The 8,856-nt window shown below is 38.2% G+C and overlaps 1 non-coding gene across 1 annotated transcript; it reads left to right on the top strand.

The window, feature by feature from the left end:
* The first annotated feature begins 6,807 nt into the window (after nt 1-6,807).
* On the top strand, nt 6,808-6,993 carry LOC136332525 (U2 spliceosomal RNA). The gene has a single exon (XR_010730761.1). It is a non-coding gene; the product is annotated as a U2 spliceosomal RNA (small nuclear RNA).
* Nucleotides 6,994-8,856: the final 1,863 nt, after the last annotated feature.

Raw genomic sequence — 8,856 nt, 5'->3', positions numbered from 1 at the left:
ATTAATAACATCTTAAAAGAAGTGAATGTCGTTTTTAAAAGTAAGGCTAGTGAAATATGCAAGTAACTAAGAATTTCTAAGTTAGCTGTCATACTGTTTGACTTTCAAAGATTATAACAACCTAAAGATGCAATAAATTTGCTGAGAAACATTACTATACACACCCAAAAAGTTCAACAGTCTTCAAGTAAAATGCAAATCAAAGAGATCCACACTTATGCAAATTGTAATAAGATTGTTAAAAGCAGAAGTCTTTAAAACAGTAAGAGAAAAGAAATTCATCACACATGGTATCCTGAGTAAGATTAACAGCTGATTTCTCATCATAAATCTTGGAAGCCAAAGGTATTGGAATGACATTCAAATTGTGGAAAGAAAAATAAGTGTCGACCAAAAAGTATATAAAGCAAAACTATTCTCCAAAAATAGAGATAAACCTAACCGTGTTCTTTGTTTAAAACTTTACATTTTCTAAAAAGTTAACAAGAAATTAAATTATTTCTAAATAAAGAAAATCTGAGAGAGTTTGCTGCTAGTAGAGCTGCCTTACAAGAAATACTGAAAAAAGTATATCAGGTTGAAATTTGGAAGGACTACTAGACAGTAAACTTAATCCACATAAAGAAATAAAAGTCACAAGTAAATATAATTACAAAAGGTATATATAAAAACAGCATAATATATATTTGTAACTCATTTTTTTATTAAATTTAATGCAGTGACATTGATAAATCAGGGTACATATGTTGAGAGAAACATCTCCAGATTATTTTGACATTTGATTGTGCTGTATACCCCTCACCCAAAGTCAAATTGTCCTCTGTCACCTTCCATCTGCTTTTCTTTGTGCCCCTCCCCTCCCCCACCCCCTCTCTCCTGCTTCACCCCATCCACCCTCCCCCCACCCCCACACCCCTGTTGCCATCACATTCTTGTTCATGTCTCTGAGTCTCATTTTTATGTCCCATTTATATATGGATTCATATAGTTCTTAGTTTTTTCTGATTTACTTATTTCACTCCGTATAATGCAGCAGTTCTCAACCTGTGGGTCGCAACCCTGGTGGGGGTTGAACGACCAAAACACAGGGGTCGCCTAAAGGCATCGGAAAATACATATTTATTATACAACACATTTTTAAATAAAATATGTATTTACGATGGCTTTAGGCGACCCCTGTGTTTTGGTCATTCGACCCCCACTGAGGTCGCAACCCACAAGTTGAGAACTGCTGGTATAATGTTATCAAGGTCCATCCATGTTATTGTAAATGATCCGATGTCATCATTTCTTATGGCTGAGTAGTATTCCATAGTATATATGCACCAAAGCTTTTTAATCCACTCGTCCTCTGATGTACACTTGGGCTGTTTCCAGATCTTCACTATTGTGAACAATGCTGCCACAAACAAGGGGTGCATTTCTCCTTTTAGAGCCGTTCTATGGTATTCTTGGGGTATATTCCTAAAAGTGAAATAGCTGGGTCAAAAGGCAGTTCGATTTTCAGTTTTTTGATGAATCTCCATACTGTTTTCCACAGTGGCTGCACCAGTCTGCATTCCCACCAGCAGTGCAGGAGGGTTCCCTTTTCTCCACATCCTTGCCAGCACTTATTCTGTGTTGTTTTGTTGATGAGTGCCATTCTGACTGGTTTGAGGTGATATCTCATTGTGGTTTTAATTTGCATTTCTCTAATGATTAGTGATGTTGAACATTTTTTCATATGCCTGTTGGCCATCTGTATGTCTTCTTTGGAGAAGTGTCTATTCATTTCTTTTGCCCATTTTTTTATTGGATTGTTTGTCTTCCTGGTGTTAAGATTTACAAGTTCTTTATAAATTTTGGTTATTAACCACTTATCAGACATATTGTCAAATATATTCTCCCATTGTGTAGTTTGTCTTTTTAGTCTGTTCTTATTGTTTTTAGCTGTGCAAAAGCTTTTTAGTTTGATATAGTCCCATTTGTTTAGCCTGTCTTTTTATTTCCCTTGCCTGTGGAGATAAATCAGCAAATATATCAGTGCGAGAGATGTCGGAGAGCTTACTGACTATGTTTTCTTCTAAGATGCTTATGGTTTCACGGCCTACATTTAAGTCTTTTATCCATTTTGAGTTTGTTTTTGTGAGTGGTGTAAGCTGGTGATCTAGTTTCATTTTTTTGCAGGTAGCTGTCCAGTTTTCCCAACACCATTTGTTAAAGAGGCTGTCTTTACTCCATTGTATTTCTTTACCTCCTTTGTGAAATATCAGTTGTCCATAAAGCTGTGGGTTTATTTCTGGGTTCTCTGTTCTGTTCCATTGATCTATATGCCTGTTCTTATACCGGTACCAGGCTGTTTTGAGTACAATGGCCTTGTAGTATAACTTGATATCAGGAAGTGTGATACCTCCCACTTTATTCTTCTTTTTTAAGATTGCTGAGGCTATTCGTGTTCTTTTTTGGTTCCATATAAATTTTTGTAATATGTGATCTATATCTTTGAAGTATGTCATTAGTATTTTAATTGGTATTGCATTGAATTTATAAATTGCTTTGGGTAATATAGACATTTTAATGATGTTTATTCTTCCTAACCATGAGCACAGTATATGCTTCCACCTGTTTGTATCTTCCTTGATTTCTTTTATCAATGCTTTGTAATTTTCCGAGTACAAGTCTTTAGTCTCTTTGGTTAAGTTTACTCCTAGGTACTTTATATTTTTGGTTGTAATAGTGAAGGGGATTGTTTCCTTAATTTCTCTTTCTGACTGTTCATTGATGGCATATAAAAATGCCTCTGAATTATGAGTATTGATTTTATATCCTGCCACTTTGCTGAATTCATTTATCAGGTCCAGTAGTTTTTTGACTGAGATTTTAGGGTTTTCTATATACAATATCATATCATCTGCAAATAATGATAGCTTTATTTCTTCTTTTCCAACTTGAATGCCTTTTATTTCTTCTTCTTTTCTGATTGCTGTGGCTAGGACTTCCAGGACTATGTTAAATAAGAGTGGTGAAAGGGGGCACCCCTGCCTTGTTCCTGATCTTAAGGGGATTGCTTTTAAATTTTGCCCATTGAGTATGATGTTGACTGTGGGTTTTTCATAGATGGCTTTTATCATGTTGAGGTATGTTCCCTGTATTCCCACTTTGCTGAGAGTTTTGATCATGAATGGGTGCTGGATTTTATCAAGTGCTTTTTCTGCATCTATTGAAATTATCATATGGCTTTTCTCCTTTTTGTTTATGTGATGAATCACATTGATTGATTTACAAATATTGTACCATCCTTGCCTCCCCAGAAAAAATCCCACTGGATCATGGTGTATGATTTTTTCCATATATTGTTGGATCCAGTTTGCTAATATTTTGTTGAGGATTTTAGCATCTATATTCATCAGGGATATTGGCCTATAATTTTCTTTCTTTGTGTTGTCTTTGTCTGGTTTTGGAATCAGAATTATGCTCCTCTCATAAAAGGAGCTTAGAAGTCTTCCTTCCTCTTGAATTTTTTGAAATATTTTGAGAAGGATAGGAGTTAGTTCTTTTTTGAATATTTGGTAGAATTCAGTTGTGAAGCCATCAGGCCCAGGACTTTTCTTTGTTGGGAGTTTTTTGATAACTGTTTTGATCTCACTTGGTGTAATCGGTCTGTTTAGGTTTTCTGATTCTTCCAGATTGATTTTTGGAAGATTGTATGTTTTAAGGAATTTGTCCATTTCATCTAGGTTGTCTAGTTTTTTGGCATACAGTTCTTCACAGTATTTTCTTACAATATTTGTATTTCCGTTGTGTCAGTTGTTATTTTTCCACTCTCATTTTTAATTTTATTTATTTGAGTCCTCTCTCTCTTTTTCTTGGTGATTCTAGTTAAAGGTTCATCAATCTTGTTTACCTTTTCAAAGAACCGGTTCCTAGTTTCATTGATCCTCTGTATTGTTTCTTTAGTCTCTATGCCATTTATTTCTGCTCTGATCTTTTATTATTTCCTTTCTTCTACTACATTTGGGCTTTACTTGCTGTTCTTTTTCTAGTTCTTTTAGATGCAGGGTTAAGTTGTTTATTTGAGCTTTATCTATTCAATAGCTTCTTAAAGTGTGCCTGTAGTACTATGAACTTCCCTCTCTGTACTGCTTTTGCTGTGTCCCATAAATTTTGAGTTGTTGTATGCTCATTGTCACTCATTTCTAGGAATTTTTTTATTTCTTCTTTGATCTCATTCTTAATCCATTCATTATTTAACAACCTGCCATTTAGTTTCCATGTGTTTGAGAATTTTTGAGCTTTTCTGTTGTGATTCATTTCTAGTTTCATGCCATTGTGATCAGAGAAAGTGCTTGGTATGATTTCAATCTTCTTAAATTTGTTGAGACCACTTTTGTGCCCTAACATGTGGTCTGTCCTAGAGAATGTACCATGAGCACTTGAAAAGAATGTATATTCTGCTGCTTTAGGGTGAAAGGTTCTGAAGATATCTATTAAATCAAGTTGATCTAGTGTGTCCAATAAGTCTGCTGTTTCTTTGTTAATTTTCTTTCTTGAGGATCTATCTAGTGATGTTAGTGGGGTATTGAAATCCCCTACTATTATAGTATTGCTGTTGATCTCGCCCTTTAAATCCATCAAAGTCTGCTTTATATATTTAGGTGCTCCTATATTAGGTGCATAGATATTTATAATAGTTATATCTTTCTGTTGGATTACTCCCTTTATCATTATGTAGTGGCCTTCCTTATCTCTTACTATATTCTTTGTTTTAAAATCCAATTTGTCTAAGTATTGCTATCCCAGCTTTATTTTCATTTCCATTTGCATGAAATGTTTTTTCCTATCCTTTTACCTTCAATCTATGTGTATCTTTTGTTTTAAGGTTTGTCTCTTGTAGACAGCATATGTACAGGTCCTGTTTTCTTACCCATGCAGCTACCCTATGTCTTTTGATTGGGACATTTAATCCATTTACATTTAAGGTTATTATTGATATGTAGTTGTTTATTGCCATTTTCTTCTTTAAAGGTGTATTCCTTTTTCTGCTGTATTCTTTTCCCACTTTGATCTGTTTACAACAGGCCCCTTAACATTTCCTGCAGCATTGGTTTGGTTGTAATGAATTCCTTGAGTTGTTTTTTGTCTGGGAAGCTTTTTATTCCTCCTTTGATTTTAAACGATAGCCTTGCTGGATAAAGTAGTCTTGTTTGTAGGTTCTTGTTCTGTATTACTTTGAATATTCGTAGGTGATAGCTTTTTTATCTCTTGCAGCTTTTATTATTTTCTCTTTTCGCTTAGCTTTGGTATTTTAATTATGATGTGTCTTGGTGTAGTTTCTTTGGGTTTCTCTTTAATGGAGTCCTCCATGCTTCTTGAACTTGTGAGAGTTTCTCCTGCATTAATTTAGGGAAGTTTTCAGCTATGATATGATTGAACAAAGTCTCTATCCCTTGTTCTTTTTCTTCTTCAGGAACCCCTATGATGTGGATGTTATTTCTCTTCATGTTGTCACAGAACTCTCTAAGAGTTTCCTCAGACTTTTTGAGTCTCTTTTCTTTTTTCTTCTCTGCTTTCATGCCTTCATTCCAGTTGTCCTCCAACTTGCTGATTCGATCCTCAGCTCTATCTATCCTGTTTTTAATTCCTTCCATTTTGGTCTTTATTTTTGATATTGTATTTGACATCTCTGACTGATTCTTTTTTATACTTGCTATTTCTTTATTTAGGTGTTCATAATGACCATCCATTGTTGTTCTTGTTCTAAGATTCCTAAGCATCCTTACAATTATTATTTTGAACTCCACATCTGGAAGTTTGATTATTTCCATATCACTCAGTTCATCTCCTGAAGGTTTCATTTGGATTGAACTTTTTTTTCTTTTCATTGTCTGTTTTCTTTGTAGAGTTGGTTGAGTCTAGGCTTGGTGTTGTCTGCCTCCAGTTTTCAGTTGTGTTATTTCTAGGTCTTCTTGAGTTGGTATCAGCTATTATTTGTAATCCACTTTTGGATTTGGGCAGCTTTAAAGTCTTGATTTGTTTGTTTTCTTAACAGGTGATAGTCTTGTTTACTGATCTCAGCAGGGGGCTTCCTTGAAACTGTATCCTGGAATGCGATGGGTGTAACCTGAGACTCTGCAGGCCTCTTCCACCAACTAATCTCTCTGTGGGCAGGGTGTTTTCTCAGTTTCTGTAGGGGGAGGTGTATCTCAGATCTCCATGGAGCCTGAGTTACTGCCCCTCCTCCCCATTTCTTGTTTTCAGCTGTGTCTTGTTGCACTGATTGTAGCTGGAGAGATGTCTGGAGATCTCTGATCTGGAAGCAGCTCAGTACTGTTTTGTGGGGAAGGATCAGTCCCTCCCCCAGTTATGGCCACCTCCAGCACGGATGAGTCAGCTTTTTTTAGATCGTCTCCTGCATTCCTTAGCCCCTCACAATCTGTCCCTCTCTCTTTCCTTTCCACTTGGGAGATAAGCTGGTCTTTTCAACACACCTCACTCCCTGGTCGCCAGGCAAGTGGCTGTGAGCAGTAGTTTCTGCTCTTTCCCCGGGGGTGAGATCCCCTCTGGGCTGTCAGCCTCACCCTCCCCCCCCCCGTTCCTGTAAGCAGGGGAGATTCAGGTGCTCCCTACAAGGTTTGTTGTGGCTTCTTCTTTGCTCCTTGGTTTTTGAGAGCTGTTCTTCTAGTCCAGAGTTGGTTTTTCACGCTGATTTTTCCTAACTTGATTTGTATTTCAGTTTGGTGGTGAGAGCTGGGTGTCTGTGCGTCTGCCTACTCTGCTGCCATCTTCCTGTAACTCATTTCTCATCTGATTTAAAAGACAACTGCATGCATCGCTTCTCGGCCTTTTGGCTAAGATCAAGTATAGTATCTGTTCTTATCAGTTTAAAAGACAACTGCATGACCCTGGCTGGTTGGCTCAGTGGTAGAGCATCAGCCAGCCTGTGGATGTTCCAGGTTTGATTCCTGGTCAGGGCACAAAGGAGAAGTAATCATCTCTTTCTATACCCCTCCCCCTTCTCTCTCTCTCTCTCTCTCTTTCTCTCCTGCAGCCATGGCTGAATTGGTTCCAGAAAATTGGTCTCAGGTACCGAGGATGGCTCCATGGCTTCTGTCTCAGGTGCTAAAAAAATGACTTTATTGCTGAGCAATGGAGCAAAAGCCCCAAATGGGCAGAGCATTGCCCCCTAGTGGGCTTTCCAGGTGGATCCCAGTCAGGGCACATGTGGGATTGTCTCTCTGCCTCTCATCCTCTCACTAAAAAAAAAACAGCTGCATGATATAATATTCATAAATCTAAGCTAATAAATAGTTGCATATTAATATACAATTATCTCCAAATAAAAGTTTAATAAAAAATTTTAAAAAACAACAAAAACCACACTGACAGGTGCATAGCAAAGAGGCATGTGTGATAACTGAAAGAGTTCCTTAAGGCCAGAACTAGAGTAATTTGAGCAAAAAAATAAAATAGAATTGGATAACCCATGTTAAAATAAATATTCATGCTTGACAAGGCAGTGGTGCAGTGAATAGAGCCTGGGACACTGAGGACCCAGGTACAAAACCCCAAAGTTCGTGACTTGAGCACAGGTTCATCTGTCTTGAGTACGGGTCACCAACTTGAGCATGGGATCATATACACAACGCCATGGTTGCTGGCTTGAGCCCAAAGGTTGCTGGCTTGAAGTGCAAGTGTTGCTGGCTTGAACACAAGGTCACTGTCTTGAGCAAGGGGTTCCTGGCTCAGCTAAAGCCCCTCAGGCAAGGCACATATGAGAAAGCAATCAGTGAATAACTAGGGTGCCACAACTATGAGTTGATGCTTCTCATCTCTCTCCCTTCCTGTCCCTCTGGTCCCAGTCTGTCCTTCTCTATCAGATATTTCAATACTCCTGTCTTATAATTGATAGAAATAGTAGGAAAAATCAATAAGGATAAGGAAGATTTAAATAATACTATCATTTAATTTGTCCCAACTGGCAAATTTATAGAGCACTACATTATATTATCATAGATACACATTCATTTTATATACACATGAAATATTCACCAAGATCAACCGTATTCTGGGACACAAAATAAGTATCCATAAATTTAACAACATGAAACAAGTTTTAATAAGTTTAATGGAAATAAAATCATGTGTGTTCTAGGTCATAACTGAATTAAAATAGAAATCAATTCCAGAAAGACAGTTGGAATATTTCAAAATAGTATATGGAAACTGAGCAAACATTTCTATATAATGCATAGGTCAAAAAATCAGCCTAGGCCCTGGCCGGTTGGCTCAGTGGTAGAGCATCGGCCTGGCGTGCAGAAGTCCCGGGTTCGATTCCCGGCCAGGGCACACAGGAGAAGCGCCCATCTGCTTCTCCACCCCTCCCCCTCTCCTTCCTCTCTGTCTCTCTCTTCCCCTCCCGCAGCTGAGGCTCCACTGGAGCAAAGATGGCCTGGGCGCTGGGGATGGTTCCTTGGCCTCTGCCCCAGGCACTAGAGTGGCTCTGGTCGCAGCAGAGCGACGCCCCGGAGGGGCAGAGCATTGCCCCCTGGTGGGCAGAGCGTCGCCCCCTGGTGGGTGTGCCAGGTGGATCCCGGTCGGGTGCATGCAGGAGTCTGTCTGACTGTCTCTCCCCATTTCCAGCTTCAGAAAAATACAGAAAAAAAATCAGCCTAATTTTATTAAAGAAAGATCACAAAAAAACTTAGAAAAGATCCACTCATCCACTGACGAACACTTGGGCTGTTTTCAGATCTTTGCTATTGTGAACAATGCTGCCATAAACATGGGGGTGCATTTCTTTTTTTCAGTCAGTGATATGGTGTCCTTGGGATATATTTCTATAAGTGGGATGGCTGGGTCAAAGGGCAGTTCCATTTC

Source organism: Saccopteryx bilineata, chromosome 3, assembly GCF_036850765.1.
Source record: "Saccopteryx bilineata isolate mSacBil1 chromosome 3, mSacBil1_pri_phased_curated, whole genome shotgun sequence".
NCBI lineage: Eukaryota > Metazoa > Chordata > Mammalia > Chiroptera > Emballonuridae > Saccopteryx > Saccopteryx bilineata.
The sequence above is the reverse complement of the archived record's forward strand: the minus strand, read 5'-3'. Positions and strand labels throughout refer to the sequence as shown.